This window comes from Oryctolagus cuniculus, chromosome 15 (assembly GCF_051225735.1).
Source record: "Oryctolagus cuniculus isolate XC-2025 breed Fujian yellow rabbit chromosome 15, ASM5122573v1, whole genome shotgun sequence".
Classification (NCBI taxonomy): domain Eukaryota; kingdom Metazoa; phylum Chordata; class Mammalia; order Lagomorpha; family Leporidae; genus Oryctolagus; species Oryctolagus cuniculus.
In genome coordinates this window covers 68498732-68509481 of record NC_142881.1, presented here as the reverse complement: position 1 = coordinate 68509481, position 10750 = coordinate 68498732, and positions in this window count along the sequence as shown.

The following is a 10750-nucleotide window of genomic DNA, read 5'->3' as shown; positions in this document are numbered from 1 at the left end:
AGGACTTCCGGGGGGGGGTCTTAGGGATGCAAAGATGAAGGCAGCAGGACCCCAGCCAGGGTCGCCTCTCTGTCACCGGCGTTTCGAGCACGAGGAGGCCCAGCTGGACACAAGCTGGCCCCGCCTACCCGCACGTCAGCTCCAGGAAGTTATGTTCTTCCTCGTGCCTCTCTCGGCTTGTGCCATCAAGTAGCTTAGTCACAACAAAGACCATCAATGCAACCAACCAGACACCTTAGCAGGGTGGGCCACGGGGGAGAAGCCGTGTGCTCCATGTGGTTGGTCTTGTACAATAGCGGGTACGTTGTAGCCAAGAAGAGGGATAGGAATATGTGAGCCACGAGAAGGGTGGCTGCTATCCGTGTGAGCTCAGTCCAGGGCCTCCCAGGGGCCTGCCAGCCCCACGTGGCTTCAGAGCTGCCTGCAACACTGCACTCCCTCACTTCCCTCCTCACCGCCCGCGCCTTCAACATGGGCTTGCAGAGCCACGGATGTTGGGGGACCCCGGGTCACTCTGCGGCCTCTGGCCTGACTCTGCTGGGTTGCCCAGATTCTGCAGCGGCCACGTGGCTTGCTGGCGGAGTGCTGACGGCATGCCACCGTCTCTTCTGCGTGGCTCCCAATACAAGGGTATTGAATCAGACATGGGCCCCACCCTTGGGAGGCCGGCAGCACCCTGCTTGCTGGCCGCGAGGCCCGGGGAGCCGGCTGCCACTTTCACACACAGACATCAGCCCAGAGTGTGGAGTGTGCTCTTCATCCAGCAGGCAAACCCCAGCGAGATGCTGAGCGAGCCCCCCACCCTCGCCCCATTTATGCTGCCGTCTGCCTGCCACCCACCCTTTGGGCTTGCTGCTTCTGGGTGATTTACAAGATCCTCACTGGTCCTGTTGGATTACTTGTAGCTTCCCCCTGCCGACCTCACGAGTGGAGGAGAAATAATCCTGACACCACCCTCCCCGCCTTTCCCCAGACCTGCTCATCAGCCAAGTGTACACTCAAGCATCGTCTGTCTTGGGAATTAGTCATGGTTTTAGAAGCAAACCGGCTCGTGAGACGCTCTCTCTCAAACGTCCTTGGTGTATTATCACAGAAGCGGGGGCCGCCTCCGTGTTGCCCACACTGGTTGCAAGAAAGAGAAAGCAAAACAGTGAAGTCCAAAGAGTGCAGGCCAGGAGACCATCCCCGGAGCCTCGCGGCGGCGGACGGGAGCTGGGTCGCGGGCTCTTCTTGGGAGCATCCTTCTCTGGGCCGCACACTCAAGGGTACAAACAGCCTCGGTCTGTTCTTTACAGTGCCCCTTGTAGTGAACTTGACGTGTAAAACGAGGTGTGGAAATGGTGAAGAACGGAGAGGTTACTCTCAAGGAAGAGAAGGATATGGGAGAGAGATACGTTCTTAGGTTGCTGCTTCTGCCTGCCGCGTGACAGGAGTTGTCGGTACCACCGGGCAGGGGAACTTTGTCACTGGAGAGTGTGTGGAAAGGTGGACTGTGTGGTTGAGGGTGTTACCTCCTGGACCGTGAGCTCATCTTTAGTCGGGTTTTCTTTTGGGGACTGCCGTGGAGCCCAGCTTTGGGGAAGGTCCTGTAGATGCTTCATTTGCTTAGGCCACATCTCCTAGGGATATATAAGATTTAAAACCTTTTTTTTTTGTGCTCGCCAAATATGAGGGTGATATATATTTAAACTCCAAAATCCTTTAGTCCTAGACCTCGGGTGAGACTTATCTGGGGAGCTTTTCCTGCCTGGACCCCAGGAGAGGGTAGGTAAATCCCCTTGTCTTCCTAGTCCACCCGTGAGAGCCCCCGTCTTGTCTTTGTGAGGGGTGTCTTTGTTCCAATACCCCTGGCAAGGCCAAAGGCTTTTGTCTCCTGTCTTAGTATGAGTATTCAAAGCCCTCGCTTCTCAAATCAGAGCCCCGCCCACCACACCTCCCACCTGCAGGCCACCCGCTTTTCACGGTGTTCTGGCTCCTGGGGGGGGGGAATCTCCCTTGCTTTCTTGCAAGCTCAGCCAAGCATTGAAAAAACATTGTGTGCACCCAACACTCCCCACCCTTTCTGTTGCTGCAGAGAGCTCTCTAGCAACATGTCTGCCATGACCTGACACCAGGACAGAGGAGTCGCCTAAACATTAGTCATGTTTGACTTTTCTGAACCAAGGCATAAAGACAGGAAGACTTTCCAGAGCTATATAGAAGGCAATGTGGGCATTCATTCGCAAAATATTTCGGTGGTTGAGATATTTCGTAATCAGTTTAAAAAAAGTGGTCCCAACATCATAGCCACAGTCCCTTCTGTTCCAAAGTGCGGGGGGCAAGCGCCCAGCCATGGCAGGGAAGGTAGATTCTTTGGTGTAAGACATTTTCCAGGGACAGGGGCAGGACAAGCAGCTTAGCTTTGTTGATAGTGGGCAGAGGCAGTTGGCAGGCAAAACTCCTGGGGACCTGGCCCCTTACCTTGGCCTGGATGCCTGTGAGCTGATTAAGTGCTTGGCACTTGGAGTCCCATTCCGCTGATCAGCAAATAACCAGCTCTTCTTGCCCAGGGGGTCATCTGTCCATTAATATGGGGTATGGCCATTTGCAGAAATGACTACAAACCCTTACCCTACTCACAACCTCAATATCATTTGTATCTTGGTGGCCAAGAGGGAATAAGTAGCAAAACTAGTTGGATTGCTACTGCTTCCTTCATTCTGATCCTTCCTGTCTTCACTTTACTTGAGGTAGGTAAAGAAAACTCCTTAAGGCACAAACGGCAGCCAAGAAGACACAGAAAGTAATGATAGCTTAGCTCCGGCGTGCGTCTGTGGGGTTACGACCATCTCTAAGCTATGTTTGGAGGGCATGCAGCGAATTGTTTTCTTTCTCAAAAGCGTGGGGCCCACGGCCTGACATCAATTTATTAAGAGGAAAATCAAATCCTGTGGATTGCAGATTGCCTGTGGTAGTGGCTGTTTGGCTCTGGCATACCCAAAATGAATGTTCAATTACATTTAGAAATGTATGCATTCCACACACAAATTCAGGAAGGGACAGTGTGAAGCAAGGAAGCTAAACACACTTCGGTGGTAGAAGTTAAAAAAAAAAAAGCCCATATATGAAGTCACTCTGCTCTTCAGCTGTTGCCAGGGAGACGTCTTCAAGCTGGGACAGAGTGCAGGCAGGGGGCGGGAGTTTCCCTCGAACATCTTGGCGTTGCTGCCCGTGGCCCTCTTTCTGCCCGCCCACTGCTCTTTTCTCTCTCTCTCTCTCTCTTTTTTTTTTTTTGACAGAGTGGACAGTGAGAGAGAGAGACAGAGACAAAGGTATTCCTTCCGTTGGTTCACCCCGACAATGGCCACTGCGGCCAGTGCACTGCGCTGATCCGAAGGCAGGAGCCAGGTGCTTCTCCTGGTCTCCCATGGGGTGCAGGGCCCAAGCACTTGGGCCATCCTCCACTGTGCTCCCTGGCCACAGCAGAGAGCTGGCCTGGAAGAGGAGCAACAGGGACAGAATCTGGCGCCCCAACTGGGACTAGAACCCCGTGTATGCCGGCGCTGCAGGTGGAGGATTAGCCTAATGAGCCGCAGCGCCGGCCCGCCCACTGCTCTTGATCCTTCCTCCCCATGCTTGGTGAGGCAGGTAGGTGCACTTCCCGGGGGGTCAGGGCACATGGCCATCATGAGGAAGGCAGCTTCCTCTTCCTGAGAGTGAGGTCTCACGGGCTGAGACGGCTTCTCCAAGGATCACATTGCTTTTTAGCAAATGGGCTTGGGCTGTTTTTCCCCCCGGCCTACCCTCGCCCTTCGCTCCTCTCGTGGGAACTCCTCAAGCCAGCAGGGTTCAGGCCTGGTCAGGCTCAGCTCCTCCAGGGTCCAGTACTTTCTCCCCGCCTTGAACTGTCCCTCCATTCCACATGCACCACCTGTACTGCTCATTTTACTCAAGGATCCCGAGTGACACAGCGGATGCTGTTCTCTAGCGACAAGCTTACCATTTAGGGCGGGACACAAGTGGAGCAGGGGGACGAGCAAGGGAAACACAGGTGATGTGTCAGGTTGAGTCAACTACTCTAGAAAAACAGCAGGCGACAGACGGGGCGGGTAAAGCCCCCAACTTCCAGGCGGCTGGTCCTCACCCCCGCAGGTCCACCTCACTCTACTACTTTAGTCTGACTTCTTCCCTCCTGAGGTGCTTTCTAAGGGAGTAGCCACTTCCTCTTGACCTCCCTTTTTTTCCCCTTAAGTATAAAATCTGCAACATGTGTATGTTTCCACCTTTTATAAACAGCCATGAATATAACTCTTTCCACCTTTTATAAACAGCCATGAATATAACTATCAATCACTTTAAAACCAGATGTAAATGCACATGTCTTTCCTATCATTTGCTACAAACTGCTATGGAAATTTCCTAACTTGACTACCTAACATAGTTCCCACTGTAATCACTTTCTTTTTCCCGCCCCCCCCCCCACCAAAGAAAAATTTTATTTAAGGAATACAAACTTCATGCACTTCGCAAGTACAACTTTGGGAATATAGTGATTCTTCCCACCGTCCCTGCCCTCCCACCCACTCTCCCACCCCTCTTCCCCCTCCCTCTCCCATTCCCAGTCCCAGTCCCCACTAACATCCATTTTCGGTGAGACCCCAGGGAAAGAAGGGGCCATTAAAGAGAGTGGTACCTTTCTCTGAAGGGAGGAGAGAGCTACACTTTGCTTAAGGCCCTGTCTAAATACAGAAGGAGTTTGTGGACTCAACAGGCTTCCACAGCCTTGGCAGCTCATGTCCAGGGCCTTGGGTGATCACTGACATCACACATAAGAGTTTTGTTAAATTAACACCAGGAATCACTGAGCACTAACTCCCCATGCAGGACCTCTGTTTGCAACAAGTTGTATTATAATCATGTCTAAGTGGTCACAAAAGATGTATCAGTCTGAAAAAAAAAATGGACTTCAAAATGCAATGACTTTGAACAGCCCGTATCTCAGCTGTTGAAGAGCAGTTCTTTCTTTGTTGCTGTGTTGGTTTTTTTGTGTGCAGATTGTTGAACTCTTTACTTGCATGGAGCTGGTCTGCTGTGTGTGAAGTTAATCGTTCGGTCCCTCTTGGCACTGACAGTGGCTGATGAGCCAGAGGTTAACAACAAATAAGTGTTGAACGAACGAGTAAATGGACGATTCTGGGTGTCGCGGGATATGACCTTGTCAACACCCACACTTCTCCCCGAGTCCTCCCATTGCCGCCTCCTCGTCAGCCCTCCTTGCTCCTAGCGGCCCCTGTCTTCTCTGCCACTTGGCTGCCTTGGGCTCCTTTCCCTTGTCCCTCACCTGCCAGAGCCAGCAGCCGGCCCATCATTTCCTTTTTCCTTTGCATAAGCTGCCACCTGGGTTTTGGTGACAGCTCATGTGCATTCTGGACCCTTCTCAGCCAAGCCTGGACTTCATTACAAACGCCTCCTGTTTTTGCCGCCTTGTGCAATGAGACAAGACTAATCTTCCTAAAACCGTTTGTCGTTCAAGTCACTGAACTATATTTCAAAAGACCCAGGGCGCCTGGGACCAGCGAGTGTAATACAGACACTTTGGCCTGGGCTCAAGGCCTCTCCAATCTGACTGAGCTCATTCGCTAACCCTCCTCTTCCTGCCCGTGCCTTGTGGACTGGTTTGCATTCTTGAGTCTCTTTGCTCATCCTGCCACAACGACCCTTTTCATTTGGCCTTTCTGAACCCTGCCTTTCATCAAAGCCTGGCCAGGGTTCAGTCTTATCTGACACCTCTGCCAGCCATTTGCAATGACCACTTAACCTCAAGGCCCCGCGGGCCTAGGCCTGAGGCCTTATTTCATGGTTCTAATTTGTGTTGGTTTCCTTAAAGACGATCTCTTTAAAGTTAAGAACTTTAGTCCCATGTACAGCTAGCCCTTAGTCCTGCTACTGATCATCTGTGACTCTCAGGGTGGTACTGATCCGGAAGGCTGGGTGCTGCCCCTGTCTTGTTACCCAAGAGTACTGGAAGCTTTCTCAGAACTCAGTCGAGGTTCCTGCTTTACTTTTCGGGGGAATCTGATTCCCCCACTGTCTGTTGAGCCTGCAATTTATGCAAGACTTAGGAGCTTCTGGATACAGAGGAAGAGAAAGGTTTGTGCTTGGCATCAAGGCACAAGTTGTTGGGAGGGCTCAGTACAGATGGCCTGTGAAGGGAATGGGTAACACAGGCAGCCTAAAGGAAAATGCCATGGGAGGTTGAAGAAGAGATGAGCCTGGGGCCTGGTGTTCTACCTGCAGTCTCCCCACACGCCAGCAAGCATCCCATGTGTGCTGCCACCAGATCTCAGCACTGACAGTTAATGGGGGTTGGGGCGGGGCGCTGAGCCTCTTCCTGGTGCCTGGCTCATTCCCCACGCCCTCCTGCCACCTGGCTCTTTCCTGGCTTCCCCAGCAACTTGGATTGTTGTGCCCAGATTGTTAGATTCCCGCAGAGACCCCCAGAGTTGATTATACCGAACTGCAAAAGCAAGGTTTATTTGGGAATGCAAGTCGCGACAGGGACCCCGTTTAACCAACTGGCACAGCGGAGGAAGGAGTGAGGGCCCTGTCTTTGTTTGGGAGAGTTTTTAAAGGAAAAAAGGGCTACATCAGCAGGAAAAGAAACCGGAGTGCCTCCCAGCCTGACTTTCCAGCGGGCAGTCCTTTTACGGACAGCAATGACTGCTTTTGCTTTGGTTTTTCAAGCCCTGTGTGTGCCCGTAACTTCACCAGAGCAAAAGGCTGAATCTATGCAGCTTGCTCCAGATGAAGAGAGGAAGAGAGAGGACTTCAGGGGAGGCCCCTGTGAGTGTAGAGTCCTGAAGTCAAACTTCACTAGCTCCGGGTCACCCTTGGGCTTCCTTTTGGGTGAGTCTTTTCTTCGGTTTCCTTGACTCGGTAGCCCTCACCCATCATCACTCTGGGCAAAAATTCCCTTCGCACCTGTTTCAGGTATAAAGAAATAGAAGGAGGGGTTGAGGCTTATTGCCCTCTTCAAGAATCAGGAAATACTCTCTGCTCCTAAAACACTGGACCTTGTACCTCCCTCCACCTGCCAAGGAGTGGCACGCGACTGTTCCCTTCTCTGCTCAGCGGCCAGGACGCCCGAGCTGCAAGCTGTGCGGCGTCTCCAGCCTTCGGAGCGTAACTCTATGCAGGTACACGCCTTGACGTTGCTTTCCTCCAATTTGTGTTCATGAGCTTGGCCCCTTGATTTACACCAGTTGAAGCTGGTTTAAAGATGTTATTTACCCTTCATGGGAGACCCCGGGGTTGGGGGCACCCAATGAGGGCAGAGCCTTTCTTCCCTGTCGGCCCTGCCAGGCCTCCCTGTGACCCCGCAGCCTTGGGAGGCCGCTGCCTGGATGAGACCCCCGTCAGGGTCCCCTGCCCTCATCCTTTCTCCCTGTCTCCACGCCGCTTCCTGACGCAGGAAAGCGATCAGCACAGAGGACTCTCTGGAGCTCTTACTCCCTGTGGTCCACTCGTGCCGGCACCTGGTTGCCCTGGCAATGTGGGAGGGGCTACGCCCACCAACTGCCACTAACAGTTGTTCAAGAACTTTCTGTTGGTGGCACAGGAAGTGACCGTTTAACTGCCCATCACAGAGAAGGGGCGTGGCTCCATCTGAGTCATTTCTCCTGGGACTAAAACCCAGATAGATGGTTTTCTTTCTGTTTTAAGAGTTGTTTTATTTCAGAATAATTTTTAAATTTACAAAATAAAAATTGTGAAGTGGCACAGAGTTCCCACGTACCCCACACTCAGCTTCCGCTATTGCTGACTTCTATATTGATATGAAACATTTGTCACCATTAATGAACCACTCCCAACTTCCCTCCCTTCTTTTTTAAGCTCCTTCTGTCCATTCCTCCTCTCCCAGCCTCCAGGAATCAACACCCTGCTTTCAGCTTCAATTCTTCTTTTTTAGCTCCCACGTATGAGAAAGAACATTTAAGTTTGTCTTTCTGAATCTGGCTTATTTCACTCAACTGTTCCATCTATTTTGCTGTAATGACAGGATTTCCCTCTTTCTTATGGCTGAATAGCATTCCATCATGTATATATACCACATCTTCTTTATCCATCTGATGGTGGATGCCTTGGTAGATTTGTATTTTGCCTATTGTGCGTAGAGCTGCTACAAACGTGGTGCAGCACGTATCTTTTTGATACAAGAATTCATGGTTTTTATTTTTATTATTTTATTTATTTTTTTATTTTTTGACAGGCAGAGTGGACAGTGAGAGAGAGAGAGAGACAGAAAGGTCTTCCTTTGCCGTTGGTTCACCCTCCAATGGCCGCCGCGGCCGGCGCACAGTGCTGATCCGAAGGCAGGAGCCAGGTGCTTCTCCTGGTCTCCCATGGGGTGCAGGGCCCAAGCACTTGGGCCATCCTCCACTGCACTCCCTGGCCACAGCAGAGAGCTGGACTGGAAGAGGGGCAACCGGGACAGAATCCATCGCCCCGACTGGGACTAGAACCCGGTGTGCCGGCGCCACAAGGCAGAGGATTAGCCTAGTGAGCCGCTGCACCGGCCTAGAATTCATGGTTTTTGGGTGCATACCCAGTAGTGAGATAGCTGGATCATATGGCAGTTCTATTTCTAGTTTTTTTAAATGTCAGTTCTTTCTTTTTCTTTCTTCCTTCCTTCCTTTATTTTTAAAAAATTTACTTATGTATTTGAAAGACAGAGTTAGAGACAGAGGGAGAGATAGAGAGGTCTTCAATCCACTGGTTCACTCCCTAAATGGCTGCAATGGCGGGAGGTGGGCCAATCTGAAACCAGGAGCCAGGAGCTTCTTCCAGGTCTCCCATGAGGGTGTGGGGATTCAAGGACTTGGGCCATCCTCCCCTGCTTTCCAAGGCACATAAACTGGGAGTTGGATTGGAAGTAGAGTAGCTGGAATTCGAACTGGCATCCATATGGGATGCTGATGCTGAAGGCAGATGCTTAATGTAGTACTCCGGCCCCTAGGTTTTCATTTTTTAAAGGAATCCCCATACTGTTTTCCACAGTGGTTGCTCAAATTTACATCCCCGCCAACAGTGTGTAAGATTGCTGTCTTTTCTACATGCTTGCCAGCATTTGTTACTCTGTCTTTTTGATAACAGCCATTCTCACATGGGAGAGGTGATTTCTCATTGTAGTTTTGATTCGCATTTCCCCAGTGGCTAGTGATATTGAGCATTCTTTCATGTACATGTCAGCCATTTGCATTTCTTCTTTTAAGAACTGTCTATTCAGGTCCTTTCCCCATTTCTTAACAGGGTTGGCTGTTTTTTCTTTGCTGGCTTTTTTGAGTTCCTGATATATTCTGGATATTATTCCTTTGTTGGATAAGTGGCTTGCAAATATTTTCTCTTTTGTCGGGTGTCTTTCGCTTTAGTGGTGTTTCCTCTGCTTGTGTAGAAGCTTCTGATTTTGATGGGATTCCATTTATAGGGGCCGGTGCTGCGGTGCAGCAGGTTAAGCCACCATCTACGATGCTGGCATCCCACATGGACACCAGTTCGAGTCCTGGTTGCTCCACTTTTGATCCAGCTCCCTGCTAATGTGCCTGGGAAAGCAGTGGAGGATGGCCCAAGTCCTTGGGTCCTTATTCCCTCGTAGGAGACTCGGATGAAGCTCCTGGCTTTGTCCTGTCCCAGCCTTGGTTGTTGCACCCATTTGGGGAGTAAACCAGTGGATGGAAGTTCTCTTTCTGTCTGTCCCTCTCTCTCTCTTTTTGTAAATCTGACTTTTAAATAAATAAAAAACAGAATAACATTTGTACAGTTTTGCTTTTGTTGCCTGTGTTTCTGGGGTCCTATCCAAGATATCATTGCCTACACCATGGTCATGAAATGTGTCTCCTATTTTTTCTTCCAGATATTTCATATTTTCAGATCTTACAGTTAAGTCTTTGGCCCGTGTTGAGTTGATTTTTGGATATGATGAGAAGTAGGCACCTAATTCTCTTTTTTTATGATTTTATTTATTTGAGTCAGAGTTACACAGAGAGAGAAAGGTCTTCCATTTGCGGGTTCACTCCCCAGTTGGCCACAACAGCTGGAGCTGTGCCGATCTGAAGCCAGGAGCCAGGAGCTTCCTCTGGGTCTCCCATGCAGGTGCAGGGGCCCAAGAACTTGGGCCATCTTCTACTGCTTTCCCAGGCCATAGCAGAGAGCTGGATCGGAAGTGGAGCATCCAGGAATTGAACCGGTGCCCATATGGGATGCCGGCACTGCAGGCGGTGGCTTTAACTGCTACGCCACAGCACCAGCCCCAGTAGGCATCTAATCCTTCAACATACATATGTCCAGCTTTGCCCACAAGCCTTTCTCCAATGTATGTTCTTGGCACCTTTGTCAAAAATCAGTCTGCTGTATGTGTGTGGATTAATGTCTGCGCTCTCTATTCTGTTTCATTGATCTATATGTCAAATTTTTGTGCCTACACCATGCTATTTTAATTACTATAGCTGGGGCTGGCTTTGTGGTATAGCAGGTAAGGTCATTGCCTGTGATGCTGGCATCCCATATGGGTGCTGGTTCAAGTCCTGATTACTCCACTTGTAATCCAGCTCCCTGCTGATGGCCTGGGAAAAATAATAGAAGATGTCTCAAGTGTTTGGTACGTGGGAGACCTGGAAGAAGCCCAGTGCTGGTAGTTGCAGTCATCTGGGGAGGGAACCAGTGGCTGGAAGATCTCTCTCTCTCTTTCTCTCCCTCTCTCTCTCTCTCTTTTTTT